The sequence below is a fragment of the Somniosus microcephalus genome, chromosome 1 (genome assembly GCF_052327205.1).
Source record: "Somniosus microcephalus isolate GS21.2 chromosome 1, FLI_Smic_1.0, whole genome shotgun sequence".
NCBI lineage: Eukaryota > Metazoa > Chordata > Chondrichthyes > Squaliformes > Somniosidae > Somniosus > Somniosus microcephalus.
The window spans coordinates 52,716,536-52,735,066 of NC_140987.1; the positions used below are offsets into that span (position 1 = coordinate 52,716,536).

At 47.1% G+C, this 18,531-nt stretch overlaps 1 protein-coding gene across 7 annotated transcripts in view; it reads right to left on the reverse strand.

The window, feature by feature from the left end:
• LOC147124073 (long-chain-fatty-acid--CoA ligase 1-like) overlaps positions 1 to 18,531 on the reverse strand; it is a 214,499-nt gene that overhangs the window by 149,986 nt on the left and 45,982 nt on the right. Inside the window, exon 1 of one of the 7 annotated variants that reach the window (XM_085981275.1) lies at positions 10,807 to 10,828. The exons of the other annotated variants lie outside the window; for them this stretch is intronic. The gene's annotated coding sequence lies outside the window, so the exon portion shown is untranslated. Of the gene's footprint in view, positions 1 to 10,806; positions 10,829 to 18,531 lie in introns of those variants that run through there. 7 annotated transcript variants of the gene reach the window in all.

The window sequence follows — 18,531 nt, forward strand, 5'->3', positions numbered from 1 at the left end:
GCCTTCAGTAACATCATTCACAAAGTCAGCTTTCATATGCACACCAATGATACCAGCTTTATCTTTCCACTACCACTCTGGATTCTACCAATGTCGCAGCTTGTCCCATATCAAGTTATGGATAAGCGAGAATTTTTGGCAGCTGAGCAATGTAATGAATGAAACCATCCCATTTGACCCCTGCCAAAATTCTACGCCCTAGCCCCCAATTCTAACCCCCTCCCTGGCTGTCCACTCAAGCTTATCTCAACAATACACAACGCTCTGCTGGTCTTGAGAAGAGCTGTATCCAGTCCATCACCATACTTATTTCCACCTGCAAACCCACTGTCTCCACCACTACCTTGTCCGCACTGCCGTTGAGCCCCTTTATCCACAGCTCGTCACTCCAGTCACATCAATATCCTCCAAACAAGGACTGCATCCTATCCCACACAAAACCTTGCACAACTATGACCTAAATCCCTGCCGGCTTCCACAAGCTTCCTCGCTACTCTCTACCTTTACAACCTCGAGCCTTACCAGCACCCTTGCTCAACAATTCCCCTTCCTGCACTCTACCACTGGCGATAGAGCCAGACCCTACACTTAAAACTCCCTTCCTAAACCCTGGCTACATCTCGTGTCACCTTCAAAATCCGCCTTAAAACCTACCTCTGACACCCCTTTCCCCAGCCCCATCTTATTCGAGTCAAACCCTTAACTGTGAAGTGCATTTGGGACATCTCATTATGTTTAATTAAAGTGTTCATTTCTAGAGTAACAATTTTACAAGCAAATACTGTATCTAATGGATCCTGGACCAAAACAAAGGAGGGAAACATGGCAAAGCACTTAAAGCAACAAATTACTTTTCAGAGCACAATATCTTCTGTAGAAAATGAACAATCCAGAGAGATGCTTATGCTTTTTGCAATCAAACTTAGAAAGGTATTTATAAAACACTTACTTTGTGCAAGTCCCTCCCCTCTTCCCACAATAAAAAAAACCTGCAGCCATGAACAGTTTTTAAGAAGTCGACTGAACGACCTTAAACTATCTTTCAAGGGGTTAAAATGTCACAGGTTTTCTTTGAACTACAGGAACGAGTTCTACTGCAGTAATGTACAATAGGCTGTAAATTTGCTGGGCTCTGCAGTGAAGCATGGCCATTTGGTGATTTCCACTAGATTCTAGAAAAGAAACATAGAAAAATAGGAGCAGGAGTAGGCCATTCGGCCCTTCGCACCTGCTCCGCCATTCAATATGATCATGGCTGATCCTCTATCTCAATACCACATTCCTGCTCTCTCCCCCCATACCCCTTGCAAGATGCCTTTTGTGTCTAGAAATTCTAGACTCAAATTCCATAGTTATACAACTGCCAGGAGGAGCAAGTCATCCGAGACGGTTTTATTTCAGGCCGTGTTAAGCTGCCTATAATTTGTTGAGCTGTGCTGCTACCAAACCCTTCTGGCATAATCGCCTTCTGAATTTAACTAGATGCATGGCACAGACCGCCACATGATACGACTAACTGTCTTGACTTAATTACACCCCCGCACCAAAAGGTATTTCCTTAAACTTGCAGCTGTCCAGATTTTTAAAATCACACTTTAATTTTATGGCGTGACCAGCTAACAATTTGAGGGTCCAAAGGTCAGTTTGAGCCTTCATACCCAGATTATACCCAAGTTTTGTGTTGGTGGAAATCCAAAACCACTTCACTCACATCTGATGCTAAACTTGAGGCATTTAATGCATGGAGAGAGAGAGAGAGAGAGAGAGAAAAAAACTGGATTTACACTGAAAATAAGACACCACCCCCCAGTTTTCAAAAGACAGTACAAATAAATTCAAAAGCCACTGGGCATCAATCAGAATCACTGAAAACATGCTGCATTATAAAGTAAAGTTTAAAATACATTATAATTTAAAGCATTTAAACGAATATAGTAATTGAAGTACATAAAACACTTGGCAGAAAGAATGCCACACAATTGCAAGAAAATGCCATTCAATGGGTTAGAAAATTGGGAGGGCTATAGCTACAGTGCTAGTTGGGCTATAGTCTGAAAAATGTAACAGCAGCTGGAAGCTGTTTTGCGAGTCAAGTTGTTCTAAAATACAAGCGCAGAGAATGAACACTGCTCACAAGCTGCTACTGTGTCTAAATGTCCATGTTTTTTTTTGGGGGGGGGGGGGGGCAAGCAGGAAGCACCACCACTAATCAAAGCATTATTTTGCAATCTTCAACGTCTGAACTCTGAACACAAAGCTAAAGAGTCAACAAAGTTTGGGAAATTCAAAACTGTTTATACAAACCGTTCGGCACGGTGGCATAGTGGTTAGCACTGTTGCCTCATAGCGCCAGGGACCCGGGTTCAAATCTGGCCTCGGGTGACTGTCTGTGTGGAGTTTGCACATTCTCCCTGTGTCTGCGTGGGTTTCCTCCCACAGTCCAAAGATGTGCAGGTTAGGTTGATTGGCTATGATAAATTGACCCTTAGTGTTAAGGGGATTAAATACGTGGGGTTACGGGGATCGGGTGGGATATGTGTCGGTGCAGGCTCGATGGGCCGAAATGGCCTCTATCTGCACTGTAGATTCTGTTCGGTTTAAAACCAGTTCCGCAGATTGCAACAGCCATGTATTGCCTATTGTCAATTAACACTGATCATCTGTTCTCAGAGTGCGGACTAGTTTCTTTGCCATTAGAGATCAGAGACATGGTTGGTATAAAGAAAACAACGGAGGTTAAAAAAAGTGTTAACGGAACACAATGAGTTTTTAATCGGTTTCAAAATTACATTCTATAAATGGCTGAGTGAGTAAACATGCCACATGGTGCGATACTGAGCAAGGCAGGCCATGGGAGGTGCTACAATTGACCTTTGCGTCGACAGGCTCGGGGAGAATGGAAGGAGAGAGAGAAAAATTTATCAGATAGGGTTTCCAATCCCAATTCAAAATGCACATCTGCAATTATCAGGCACGGATAATAATTGGGCTTTTTTGTGACGTTCCTGTTGTCAAATAGCCAATTTGGTGGGCGAAACACACACACACACACACACACACACACACACACACACTTCTATCAGATTAAACCTGGGACCTTGTCTGTATGGAACCAACTAAACAATCACTGGGAGCTGGATTACTTTGCTGCATTAAATAAAACAAAATCAATATATGATCAAATTGTGACATACTATTTCACAACCAATGAATCATAGAAATTGACGGCACAGAAGGAGGCCATTCAGCCCATCATGTCTGTGCCGGCCGAAAAAGAGCTATCCAGCCTAATCCCACTTTCCAGTTCTTGGTCCATAGCCTTGTAGGTTACAGTACTTCAAGTGCATATCCAAGTACTTTTTAAAATGTGATGGGGGTTTCTGCCTCTACCACCCTTTCAGACAGCGAGTTCCAGACCCCCACCACCCCTCTGGGTGAAAAAAGTTCTCAACTCCCCTCTAATCCTTCTCCCCATTCCTTTAAATCTATGCCCCCTGGTAATTGACCTCTCTGCTAAGAGAAATAGGTCCTTCCCATCTACTCTATCTAGACCCCTCATAATTTTATACACCTTAATTAAGTCTCCCCTCAGCCTCTTCTGCTCCAAAGAAAACAACCCCAGCCTATCCAATCTTTCCTCATAGCTAAAATTCTCCAGTCCTGGCAACATCCTTGTAAATCTCCTCTGCGCCCTCTCCAGTGCAGTCACATCCTTCCTGTAATGTGGTGACCAGAACTGTACGCAGTACTGTAGCTGTGGCCTAACTAGTGTTTTATACAGTTCAAGCATAACCTCCCTGCTCTTATATTCTATGCCTCGGCTAATAAAGGAAAGTATCCTGTATGCCTTCTTAACCACCTACTTGTCCTGCTACCTTCAGGGATCTGTGGACATGCACTCCAGGGTCCCTCGACACTTCTCAGTATCCTACTATTTATTGTATATTCCCTTGCTTGGTTAGCCCTCCCCAAATGCATTACCTCTCCGGATTGAATTCCATTTGCTACTTTTCTGCCCACTTGACCAGTCCATTGATATCTTCCTGCAGTCTACAGCTTTCTTCCTCACTTATCAACACATGGACAATTTTTGTATCATCTGCAAACTTCTTAATCATGCCCCCTGCATTGAAGTCTAAACCATTGATATAAACCACAAAAAGCAAGGGACCTAGTAATGAGCCCTGTGGAACCCCACTGGAAACAGCCTTCCAATCACAAAAACACCCGTTAGCTTCCTGCCACTGAGCCAATTTTGGATCCAATTTGCCACTTTCCCTTGGATCCCCTGGGCTTTTACTTTTTTGACCAGTTTGACCTTGCCTAAAGCCTTGCTCAAAAAATTCAATCAAGTTAGTCAGACATGACCTTCCCTTAACAAATCCATGCTGACTGTCCTTGATTAAGCCGTGCCTTTCTAAATGACAATTAATAGAGTCCCTCAGAATTTCCCCCCCCAATAATTTACCCACCACCGGGGTTCGGCTGACTGGCCTGTTAATACTCGGTCTATCCCTTTTTAAACAACAGTACAACATTAGCAGTTAATGCTTCGATATTTTTTATAATTTTATTATAAACAATTAGGGTTTCAAATCTTCAGAATGAAGCAATCGTGCAGTAACTTATTGCAAAGCGGTCACTGTCTGGTGCTGCCAGACAGGTATTGGAACCATCATAGCAGCTATATAAGCAGGATGGAGGCAATTATATTGCTCTCCGTACATTCTAATGGGACCCAGCCGGGGCGGGTGGGGGGGGTGGGCGGTGACAGAGCTCAGCCAGTGCTCAAATTCATGCTCAGAGTAGAATTTAATTGGCTTCCAACGGCTGATGTTTTCTATTGATGGACACTCAATCAGAAAATAGAAGATGGTGTGGCGACACGCCACCACTGGACATAATCCGCTCACGGCGGCAGACAGTCTAAGCAGAAGCCCCCAGCTGGGGGCCCTTTCCTCCAGCAACTTGTTTCCCGCAGGGACAGGCTGCCGGGAGCACTTCCTGTCTGGGAAGTATTTAAGTGGATGCGCGGGCTTTTCTAGTTCCTGTTTGTCATGTGGTTGGAATAAAGCAGTTGTGTTTTCAATAGCTCTGGTCTCGACTCCCACGTTTGCCGCGGTATCTCAACACTGGTGACCCCGACGCTCAGGACGAATCCTAAGCTAGCATGGCGGATACAAACGCAGTCACGGTTAAATTACCAGACTTTTGGGAGAACCTCGCCGAAGCCTGGTTCGTTCAAGCTGAGTCCAGATTCCGGCTGAAAGGCATTACAGTCGACGCCATGAAGTACGACTACCTCGTCGCCTCGCTCACCTACGCTACAGTCCCCAAGGTTTGGGCAGCGCTGCAGAATCCACCAACGGAGGGCAAGTACGAACATCTGAAGGCTGCGCTACTTAAAAAATTTCAAACATCCTCTTACCAGCGCCACTGCCAACTCCTGGACCTCCCCGGCCTTGGTGACGCTTCACCATCAGACCTGCTTTCCCACATGCTGTCCCTCTCAGACGACAAAAATCCCGGCGCCCTTTTTCGCAAGCTTTTCATTCGGCAGCTCCCCGCCAGCATCCGCCCGCTCATTGTGGAGTCTGACTCCACGGACCTGAATGATATAGCCGAAAAAGCCGACCGGCTGCTCTCTGCACAGGCCGCTCGCGACGTCGCGCCCGACCTCACGGCAACAACCACGCGGTCTTCCCGGGCCGCTAGGCCCGACCGCCCTACCACTCCGGGTCACTGCTACTACCACACCCGTTTTGGCGCTAGGGCTCAACGCTGCACGCCACCGTGTTCCTTCAAACCCCCCCCCCCCTGCACCGGCCCCCACGATGGCCGCGGGGCAGAAGGAGCCCCTACTGTACGTCACTGACGACAGAACCAACCGCCGATTTCTGTGCGACACAGGGGCCCAGCACAGCATCACCCCCGCCTCCGCCCTCGAGATCCAACGCGGCACACGGGGTATCACACTGGCTGCAGCCAACGGCTCTGAAATCCGCACATATGGCACCCGCATGGTCACGCTCGACCTCGCGGGCCGCCGCTACCGCTGGGAGTTCCTCACAGCCAAGGTCCTCTGCCCACTCATCGGCGCCGACTTCCTACGCGCCCACGGCCTCCTCGTCGACATTCCGAGGCACCGCCTCGTCGACATCAACACTATGGCCCCCATCCCCGGCGCCTTTACCCCGGCCCGTTCGGCCGGCCTGACGACCTACTGCCTCGCCAGAGCCACGGACGACTACTCGGCACTCCTAGCTGAGTTTCCCGCCCTCACTAACCCGACCTTTTCGGCCAAAGCCGCCAAGCACGGTGTGGAACACTATATCCCCACCACCGGCCCCCCAGTTTCTGCCCACGCCCGCAGACTCAACCCGGCCAAGCTGGAAATCGCGCGGGCCGAGTTCACCAACATGGAACAACTCGGCATCATCCGCCGCTCCAGCAGCCGTTGGGCCTTGCCCCTCCACATCGCCCCCAAGCCCGGCGGAGGCTGGCGCCCTTGCGGGGACTACCGCCGCCTCAACGACGCCACCACCCCCGATCGATACCCGGTGCCACACATCCAGGACTTCTCGGCCCGACTGGCCGGACAAACCGTCTTTTCCAAAGTCGACCTGGTGCGCGGTTACCACCAAGTCCCCGTACACCCCGCGGACATTCCCAAAACGGCCGTCATCACCCCATTCGGCCTGTTCGAGTTCCTGAGGATGCCCTTCGGCCTCAAGAATGCAGCACAGGCTTTCCAGCGCCTTATGGACTCAGTCCTCCGGGACCTGAACTTCCTATTCGTCTATCTAGACGACATTCTCGTGGCCAGCTCCTCCAAACAGGAACACCTCGAACACCTTCGCATCCTGTTCGGGCGCCTAGCCCAACACGGGCTCATCCTCAGCCCGGCGAAGTGCCAATTCGGCCTAACCGAGATCGATTTTCTCGGTCACCACATCACCCCTGCTGGGGCCGTCCCCCTGCCCAACAAGGTGCAGGCCGTCCAGCAATTCCCCCGCCCCACAACCATCAAGGGCCTCCAGGAGTTCCTCGGGATGGTGAACTTCTACAACAGGTTCATCCCCAGAGCCGCAGCCCTCATGAAGCCCCTATACGACTCCCTCCGAGGAAAATCCGGCAAGATGGACGTAGCCTGGACCACTGACACGGCAGCCGCCTTCGACGCCACCAAAAACGCGCTCGCCGACGCCACTCTGCTCGCGCACCCGAGGGCCGATGCCTGGGTCGCGCTCACCACCGACGCCTCCGACCACGCGGTCGGGGCCGTGTTCGAGCAGTGGATCAATGGCGCGTGGCAGCCACTTGCCTTCTACAGCCGCCAACTGCGCCCCCCGGAGGTCAAATACTCCACTTTCGACCGCGAGCTTCTCGCACTCCACCTGTTGGTCCGCCATTTTAGGTTCCTCCTGGAAGGCCGCCCCTTCACCGCGTATGTGGACCACAAGCCACTCACATACGCGATGGCCAAGCACACCGAACCCTGGTCCGCTAGGCAGCAACGCCAGCTCGCGGCCGTCTCCGAGTTTACTACGGACATTCAGCACGTCTCCGGTAGAGACAACGTGGTCGCCGACTGCCTTTCCCGTCCCGCCGTCTGTGCGAATCACCTCGCGGTCGACTACGCACAACTAGCAGCGGCCCAGCTCACGGACCCAGACCTCCTCTCGGCGGCTACCAGCCTGCCAGGGCTACGCCTAGCCAAGGTCGCGCACGGGCCCGAAGCCACGGCAGTCACGTGCGACGTCTCACTCGGCCAACCCAGGCCGGTCGTCCCCGAGACCTGGCGCCGCCGCGTCTTCGACGCGCTCCACGGGCTCTCTCACCCGGGTTCCCGCGCATCCGTCAAACTCCTCTCCAAGCGCTTCATCTGGCGCGGCCTCAGCAGAGATGTTCGGACTTGGGCCACCTCCTGCCTCGCCTGCCAATGGGCTAAGGTACAGCTGCACACCAAAGCACCCCTGGGAGACTTCGAGGTACCCAGCCGCCGCTTCGACTACGTACACGTCGACATCGTCGGTCCCCTGCCGCCATCGCAAGGCCAAACTTATCTCCTCACGATGGTCGACCGCTACACACGTTGGCCTGAGGCAGTGCCGCTGACCTCCACCACCACAGCCGACATCGCCAGGGCGTTCGTTAACACCTGGGTTGCGAGGTTCGGCGTACCGGCCGACATAACCTCCGACAGAGGCGCCCAGTTCACCTCCGAACTCTGGACGGCCACAGCACGCAACCTCGGGGTGACGCTCCACCGCACCACGGCGTACCACCCGCAGGCCAACGGACTTTGTGAACGCTTCCACAGGTCACTCAAGGCCTCACTCCGCGCCGGCCTGCAGGACAGTACCTGGACTGACCGCCTACCGTGGGTGCTACTCGGCCTACGCACCGCGGTCAAGGAAGACCTCCAGTCCTCGGCAGCAGAGTTAGTCTACGGACAACCGCTGCGCGTCCCAGGCGAATTCCTTCCGGAGCCTACCAAGCCTTGGTCGGCCGAACAGCAGCGGCTCGACTCTTTCTCTTCCGCTCAGCAGTTCGCCCCACTTCCGGTCAACCGACACGGCGAACTCGCACCTCACGTCCCGCCAAATTTACAGCAGGCGCGCTTCGTCTTCGTGCGACACGACGTACAACGGTCCGTATGAGGTACTACAAACCGGGGACAAGGTCTTCAAGCTGCGACTCGGCGACAGGGTCGAGACAGTCTCCATCGACCGGCTCAAACCAGCACACACAGAACCAGGGGAACAGGTCCCCGTGGCCCAGCCTCCAACTAGAGGCCGTCCCCCTGGCAAGCCAGCACAGCCGGCGGCGAACCGCCCGACCCAACCAACCAGACCGGCGACCACTCAGAGCCGCTGCGGCAGAACCATTAGACCACCGTCACGACTCGTCCACTCCTCCTAAGCGGATTCTGGGGGGAGCTCTGTGGCGACACACCACCACTGGACATAATCCGCTCACGGCGGCACAGACAGTCTAAGCAGAAGCCCCCAGCCGGGGGCCCTTTCCTCCAGCAACTTGTTTCCCGCAGGGACAGGCTGCCGGGAGCACTTCCTGTCTGGGAAGTATTTAAGTGGATGCGCGGGCTTTTCTAGTTCCTGTTTGTCATGTGGTTGGAATAAAGCAGTTGTGTTTTCAATAGCTCTGGTCTCGACTCCCACGTTTGCCGCGGTATCTCAACAATGGCTTCAATGTACCATCCAGGATAAAAAGGCAGGCTTTCAACCCACCAGCTTAACAGCTGTGCTTTTTACCAGCTGCAATGCGATGGCAATTTAGAAGCAAGCTTATCTAGGCATTTTCTGTTGTTATTTCAGATTTCCAGCATCCACAGTATTTTGCTATTGTATTAGTGTTTGGTTCACTGCCACCTCTCTTCTAGGAATGCCCACCTTGAAGAAGTTCTGCTCTTCTCTCCGAAGGGATTTCCATTTGTCTCTTCAACCTTGCTCATCTTCATTGCTTTCAGTTTCCCTTCTCGTGTTTGATCCCCTAAACTTGCTTTTAAATCTGCTCCATTTCCTGCTTTTTTTCCCCCCAATTCTGACGGAAGGTCTTCGACCTAAAAGGTTAACTCTGTTTCTCTCTCCACGGATGCTGCCTGGCCTGCTGAGTTTTTCCAGCATTTTCTGTTGTTATTTCAGATTTCCAGCATCCGCAGTATTTTGCTATTATGTTATCTAGACATAGGTTTAGAAGATCGAGCCAGCAGCAACATTATACTATACTTTAGGTATTAGCGCAGCAGCATTTTCAGCATAGCTACAGTGTCGAAAGTGCAGTGTAAGTGGCAGAAAATACAATGCCAAATTCTTCCTACTACGTGTAATCTTCAGATGAACAAAAGAAGCAAGAACACTTAGCATTAGGATGAGAGAAGTGATTTTTTACATCATGCTCAATTATGCCCGCTACAAGAAGTTTCATTTGGCACAAAGCAAAGTTAATAACGGGAGTACCTAATGGAAAAGAACTTGAGAAAACCGCATGCGCTGAAAACCGGTATTTCCGATCGGACGCCTGCCCTGGAGAAGGGCCTCTGCGGGCGGATGGACCTCCGCCCGCAGAAAAACCCTTAGAAATCTTGCGCCTGGTAAAAGTGCAAGGCCTGCTTTTACCAGCATAAGAGTTGAAAAAAAGTTTTTTAAAATTCTCACTGATTTATAATTTAAAAAATACTTTTTAAAAAAGTTTATTTTTAGCCCCGTAAAAAACTAATTATTTCTCTGAAAAATTTAATTAGTTTAAAATATTTAATTTATTGTAATTTCAACTCATTTTAAAAATGTGATTTTTTAAAAATGTATTTAATGTTTTACTGTGTTTTTGGGGTGGTCTCCATTCATATTATTTGACAGGTCTATCTGTCAAGTGTATGAAGGGAGATTCCCTTCTCCTATTGGCTCCCGATGGCCCAAGTGATCCCAGGGACGCTGCGAACTGCCTGCGCCCCTGGGATACGTGGGCCCTGCGCACTTGGAGTTTGGAGAGGCCCAGGAGTGGAAGTGTCCGGACCTCGGGAGCCATCAGATAAGTCCGTAGATTTTTTCCAGATCGGAGGCCTCGGCACACAGGAAGACTCCGATTGGAAAATACGGCCCATTATATTTTTCTTCAATTGCCACTTTCTTTCAAATTAAAATCAAGGTAAAGGCAACACATTAAAATATGGTCTACTGTCATTGCATTTGGCCCACTCCTTCCAACACATCATGTACAGTTGGCCATGCCATGAACTTTACCCCACTTAATGAAACCATTACTGACAAATGAATAACTACATACCGAACATCCAATAGAAGCTCTTGTGAAATTCCTCCCTGACCTGCTTTAAAAAAAAAGCAAAGGTTCACGATATCAATCTAGTGTTACAATTAGAGAATTCAACCCTGACTGGCTGAATTCCACAAATAACATACCCTGGTCTCTGTTCCAGTGTCTGGGGTGTGGGGGCAACTGAATTTTGTGTTAATGTTCATTCACTCCCAGGACAAGTATTGCAAAGTCAGCTTCAGAGTAAAGCTTCCTTTATTCCACCCAATACAATAGCTGCAAACCACACTTCATAACACCACTTACAACTTTTATTTATAATGTTTAATCCTATTCTGGACCAGGCAGATATTCATTTACCTCCTTTTTAAGGATTTGGCGTGGCTATGCCACGCAACGATCTGCTGCTGCTTTGTTCAGGGGGAGGGAAGGCAAGTTCTTTCGATCTTTAGGACTACATACAAGGATGATGTATACATAGGCTTGAATGAATGTAACTGAATTCTTTTTGGGGGGGGGGCGGGGGGAGGTTGTGCGAGGGGGAATGTGTACTCGAATCATTACGGCATAGAAGGAGGCCATTCGGCCCATCGAGTCTGTGCTGGCTCTCTGTAGAGCAATCCAGTCAGTCCCATTCCCCCGCTCTATCCCCAAAGCCCTACAAGTTTATTCCCCTCAAGTGCCTATCCAGTCTCCCCTTGAAAACATCGAGTGTCTTCGCTTCCGCCACTTCAGTCAGCAGCGAATTCTAGGTCATCACAACTCGCTGCGTAAAAAAGTTTTTCCTCACATTCCCCTGTATCTCTTGCCCAAAACCTTAAATCTGTGTCCCCTAGTCTTTGGACCATCAACTAGTGGGAACAGCCTTTCCCCGTCTAGCCTATCCAAACCCGTCATACTCTTGTACACCTCTATCAAATCACCCCACAACCTCCTTTGCTCTAATGAAAACAAATCCAGCTTCTCCAACCTGTCCTTGTAGCGAAGATCCCCCATCCCCAGAACCATTCTGGTAAATCTCCTCTGCACCCTCTCAAGGGCCTACACATCCTTCCTAAAGTGTGGTGACCAGAACTGGACGCAATACTCCAGTTGTGGCCTAACCAGCACTTTATAAAGGTTCAGCTTAACTTCTTTACTTTTGTACTCAATGCCTCTATGTATGAAGCCCAAGATCCCATATGCTTTGCTAACCACTCTCTCAATATGTCCCGCCACCTTCAGGGACCTATGCACATTAACTCCCAGGTCCCCCTGTCCCTGCACACTCTTTAAAACTGTGCCATTAGGTGTATATTGCCTCTCCCTGTTCCTTCTGCCAAAATACATCATCTCACACTTCTCTATTAAATTCCATCTGCCACTTGTCTGCCCATTCTGCTAGCCTTTCTATGTCCTGTTGCAGTCGATTGGTATCATCCTCACTGTTTGCCACACCCCCAAGTTTGGTGTCATAGAAACATAGAGATAGGAACAGGAGTAGGCCATTCGGCCCTTCGAGCCTGCTCCGCCATTCAATGAGATCATGGCTGATCTTCGTCTGAGATCATAGCTGATCTTACCAGTTCAGTACCCCGTCCCCGCCTTTTCTCCGTAACCCTTAATCCCCTTAGCCTTCAGAAATATATCCAATTCTCTCTTGAAAATATTTATTGAATTAGCCTTCACAGCCCTCTGTGGCAGGGAATTCCACAGGCTCACCACTCTTTGAGTGAAGAAATTCTTCCTCATCTCTGTTTTAAATGATTTGCCCGCTATTTTTAGACTGTGGCCCCTGGTTCTGTGCTCCCCGGCCATTGGAAACATTCTCTCTGAATTCAGCCTGTCCAGGCCTGCCATAATTTTATATGTTTCGATGAGATCCCCTCTCAATCTTCTAAACTCCAGTGAGTACAAGCCCAAACTATTTAATCTCTCTTCGTAGGTCATTCCCGCCATTCCAGGTATCAGCCTGGTGAATCGCCGTTGCACTCTTTCCATGGCAAGAACATCCTTCCGCAGATGGGGCGACCAAAACTGTACACAATACTCCAGATGCGGTCTCACCAGCACCTTGTACAGCTGTAGTAAGGTATCCCTATTCCTATACTCGAACCCCCTTGATATGAAGGCCAACATACCATTTGCCTTCTTAATCGCCTGTTGCACCTGCATGCTCTCCTTCAGTGACTGGTGCACAAGAACACCCAGGTCCCTCTGCACTTCCCGATTTGTCATCAGCAAATTTAGAAATTCTACTCTGTATTCCAATATCTAGGTCATTTATATATATTTTTTAAAAAGCAGTGGCCCAGGCACTGACCCTTGGGGAACACCACTGTCTACCATCCTCCACTCTGAAAAGCAGCCATTTACCACAACTCGCTGTTTTCTGTCCTTAAGCCAATCCCTTATCCAAGCTGCCACTGACCCACCTATTCCATGAGCCTCAATTTTGGTAACCAGCCTTCTATATGGTACTTTGTCAAATGCCTTCCAAAAATCCATGTAGACAACATCCATTGCATTCCCTTCATCAATCCTCTCTGTTGCTTCATCAAAAAATTCAATTAGATTAGTCAAACACTATCTGCCTTTTACAAATCCGTGTTGGCTCTCCTTAATTAGCTTAAACCTCAAGTGCCCGTTAATTTTTTCCTTGATTATTGTTTCTAAAACTTTACCCACCACTGATGTTAAACTGACTGGCCTGCAGTTACTGGGATTGTCCTTACACCCTTTCTTGAACAATGGTGTCACATTTGCCACTTTCCAATCCTCAGGCACATCCCCCGCATCTAGGGAAGATTGGAAAATTATGGCAAGCCTTTCCGCTATCTCCTCCCCCAATTCCCTTAGCAAGCCATCTGGACCAGGTGACTTGCCCACTCTAAGCATGCCCAACCTTTTTAGTACATCCTGTATTAATTTTCATCCCTTCCATTGCTTCTACCTTTCCTACTTCTACTGATATTTTGTTAGCATCCACCTCCTTAGTAAACACGGATACAAAATACTCATTTGAGTATTCTAGTCTTGCCCTGCACCTCTAAGCATATATCACCTTCTTTGTCTCTAATAAGGCCCCACCCGCCTCTTACTACCCGCTTACTGGTTACCCAACATTCATCCCTCAACCAACACCAGCAAAACTAATTAACGGGTTGTTCACTTCAATGATAGCCTGATCTGGGTATCAGTGTCTTTTGCACATGTATTTCTTCAATCTCTCTTAAGAGTGGAACGAATTGACAGTAGAAGTGGCAAGGCTTGGTTTGAATTGTTACACTTTATTACACAGCAAGGTGAACATGCCTAGCCATAGTCATGATCAGATTCACTTAGTTCAAGTGATACAACATATCTCCACATAACATAATAAACATGCTTCACTATCCACCTTGCTCGAGTTAAGCAGACCAACTCCTCGACATTCAGACTTGGGAGTCTTTTTGCCTCAGCACTACTCTTGTGACAAATACTAGGTTGCCTTTTCTGTGCTTGTGTCTCTCGTCTTAACCCCCACTTCACAAACAGAGATCAACGGGTCTTCCAGCACAGTCTTTTCCGAACATCCAGACAAGCGAACAAATTTTTTTTTTTTTGTTTAGACTTAGGGAAAAACAGCTTCCATTTAGCGTATTTTGTCTGGGTGTCTTTGAGGACTTCTGCAGAATAACATAAGAACATAAGAAGTAGGAGCAGGAGTAGGCCACACGGCCCCTCGGGCCTGCTCCGCCATTCAATAGGATCATGGCTGATCCAAATCTAGACTCACGTCCACTTCCCTGCCCTCTCCCCAGAACCCCTAATTCCCTTATCTGCTAGGAAACTGTCTATCTCCATTTTAAATTTTATTTAATGTTGCAGCTTCCACAGCTCTCTGGGGTAGCAAATTCCATAGATTTACTACCCTCTGAGTGAAGAAGTGTCTCCTCATCTCAGTTTTGAAAGGGCAGCCCTTTATTCTTAGATTATGCCCCCTAGTTCTAGTCTCACCCATCAGTGGAAACATCCTCACCGCATCCACCCAATCAAGCCCCCTCACAATCTTATATGTTTCGATAAGATCGCCTCTCATTCTTCTGAACTCCAATGAGTAGAGTCCCAACCTACTCAACCTTTCCTCATACGTCAACCCCCTCATCTCCGGAATCAACCGAGTGAACCTTCTCTGAACCGCCTCGAGAGCAAGTATATCTTTTCTTAAATATGGAAACCAAAACTGCACGCAGTATTCCAGGTGTGGCCTCACCAATACCCTGTATAACTGCAGCAAGACTTCCCTGTTTTTATACTCTATCCCCCTTGCAATAAAAGCCAAGATTCCATTGGCCTTCCTGATCACCTGCATACTAACTTTTTGTGTTTCGTGCACTAGGACCCCCAGATCCCTTTGTACTGTAGCACTTTGCAGTTTCTCTCCATTTAGATAATAACTTGCTCTTTGATTTTTTCTGCCAAAGTGCATAACCTCACACTTTCCAACATTATATTGCATCTGCCAAATCTCTGCCCACTCACTTAGCCTGTCTATGTCCTTTTGCAGGTTTTTTATGTCCTCCTCACTCACTGCTTTCCCTCCCATCTTTGTACCGTCGGCAAACTTGGATATGTTGCACTCGGTCCCTTCCTCCAAATCGTTAATATAGATTGCTTTTAAAGATCCAATAATAAAAGTGACGCATTTTTCCCAAAGCCTCTGAGAAATGGTCAAATAAAAACAGAAATGCGATAATGCAAGTTTTTTTCCTCTTAAATCTTACTGAAAAATTGTTCACTACGAAGTTCTGTGTAAAGCTTCATCTATATCGTGGAGCACAGTCCCATTATGGCAACAGGTGAAGGGGCAATACAAATGCACTGTATTCTAGTATTTCTTTTGAAGTTGAAACCCACAGTAAAGATCTACTCCTGCCCAGCAAGACACTCAATGTCTTTCTCCCCAGTACAGTAAACTTTGCTGTTCCAGTTAAGTTTTATTGGGCACCGATAAAAATTGGGTGAAAAACCACATAAAAATTTCTGTCACGTCAAGTTTTAAAAGTTGGCCAATTTTACTTAACCAACTGCTCAACTAACCAATATAACTAGAGTATTGGAGGCGGCAATTCACATTCTAAAGGGCAAGAGCAACAAACTAAACCAAATACAGCTAACCATAGAAATTACAGCACAAGAAGCCATTCTGCCCATCATGCCTGTATTAGCGCTTCAACCAGAGCTGTCTACTCTCATTTATATACCTTTTTATATATTTTGTTTACAAACACTTATCCAATTCCCTTTAAAATTATGTTGTGGTCTGCCTCCCAGCCACGTTCAAAGATAAATTTCTCCTTGCTTCTCATCCATTTGGATAATCTCGAGTCGATCCTTCTTTGCTGATTAGGTTGAACGTGGACACGGAACTGTTGCTTTTTTAAAAAATTCATTCACGGGATGTGGGCATCGCTGGCAAAGCCAGCATTTATTGCCCATCCCAAGTTGCCCTTGAACCACTGCAGTCCGTGTGGCGAGGGTACTCCCACAGTGCTGTTAGGGAGGGAGTTCCCTCCATCCCAAAAAAAGCACACCTATATTCAGGAGAAGGAAACCCCCTGCAGGGATTAAGCAAGTAAAACAAACAATAGGACTGATAATTGGATCATGTTACAAGCTTCGGGTCCACCATAGGTACGTTCTCTGATTCGGTAGCATCAGTCGTTCCCATAAGCGAATCCCATGCTCCTTACATGCCACAGTAGACTCAGTGCCCAATATTTACTTAAACAAGAGTGTAATAATAGTAACCTAACCCCTTGTAATCTGATGGATATTTGAGTCTGTCGCACTTGTTCCCACATATCCAATCTTTTTGAAGTTGACCAAGAAAGAAGCTGGTAAGATGAAGCCAGATAAGAATCTTTAAGGTACTTTATTGCACACTAAGTGAACATACATAGCCAACTGTTGTGAACAAATACACTTAATTCAATAAGTACAACTTGTTCTTATATAATACAAAATATTGAACACGGTATCCCCGCATCACAAATCAAATTAACTCCTAAACTTACGAGCCGGCAAAAGCTTGTCCTTGCAGCTTACTGACTGCCCGTGTCTATTTTTATTTCCCTGTTCTCACAATCTGAGGGGAGGGCCTGTGCCAGACAACCAGGACCAGGGATCTCCCAACATAATGGGTGTGATTACTGACAATTTTTAATATAAAAAAAGTCTGAAAAATTTGCATTTTAACCACCTTCCAAACTAGTGCCTTTAGGTTTTGTGTGGAATACTCGTTGCTTTAAAACACAATCCTTAAATGTAACCATTTTTGCCCACACTGGATTTGAGCGGAAAAAAAAGTTAGGAAATTTTAAAGTGGAAATTTTAAAACGGGACAGACCACAAAAAAAAACATAAATCACATCCAAAATAATATTATGCATGATACATTCAACATTTAGGAAAATCCAGAAGAACTTTGTTGCATCAAATTAGTCTGCATATTATATGCATACTTTTCCAGTGAAGTAATGCAGTCATTCTTGGCAAGATACAGGTTAAAAAAAAACACCTTATGCCATTTCTTCTTATGCTGTACATTTAAAATGCTTTAGTATTTGAAGTTTATTTTCACTTCAGTTTCAAGATGTCAGGTTATCTCATTTATGCAATTTGACAAACATTCATTCCAAATATCCAGGTTTAAAAAAAAACAATCTGTTGATTTTTGCAATGGCCATTTCAGTTCCAGACATGATCGTAACAAAAATAAAAGCTTAATACTTTTTATGCTCAAAGGTGATGGATGCAAGTGCTCAGGAATAACAAGTGACACTCATTTCATTCACCCAGTATCAGCATTGAGCACTTCCGAATCAACTATAGCATGCAGAATAAAGATCCCTCCGTTCTGCCACAATCTCATTAAAGCACTCCTACTACACCAGAGTGACATTTTCCCATTTCCTCACACCAGTTATCCTGCAGCAATTTCGAGTCAGTTGGCAATGTAATGGCAATTAGTGTTAAATTAGGGGCAGATTTTGCATTGTGTGCACATGCCCAATGGACAGAGGTTTTTCTCGAGTCCCTTGCAGCCAGAAAAGGATACTTTCCCCCAATGGGCCGGATTTTGTGGTCAGCGCAAAGTGACGGCACTCGCTGCTGGCGTCAAAGAAAGCTGCCCACAAAGATCTAGCGATCTCGGTGGCGTCGATTTCACCTTTCCCAATGTTAATTTGATTCGGACGCCAAATCTAAGAGATCTCCAGCATCCAGCAACAGTGATGTCATCAAGCAGGCTAAGCAGCCAATCACACTGAAGAATTCTCAGACAGCAAACCAGGAAGTAAAATGCATTGATTACCCTTCACTTTTTATAAATTTTAGAGAGCGAAAAAAAACTGGGACATACACATAGGATTAAGATAGAAGCTGAAATATCAAACCTAAAATTAAAAAAAAAAATGGAATTATCATAATGGAAAAACTTGACATTCCAAATAAAAAATTAGTTTTACAGGGCCAGAGAGGTTGTTCAGTAGTAATTATAACTTAGTACACCGCTAAAAACCCAGTTACACCTCATTGAACAAGGCTTAACTTTTCGGGGGAGGGGAGGGGGGAAAGGGGGGTTTAAACAGCGATATTACAACGTAAAAGAGGAAGTTCTCATTACAGGAAACTCTCTTAACTGGCACCTAAATAACCAGAAACCTCTGTTAACCGGCAAAATTCAGGATTAGGTTCAGGTAAGTTTCACTTCAT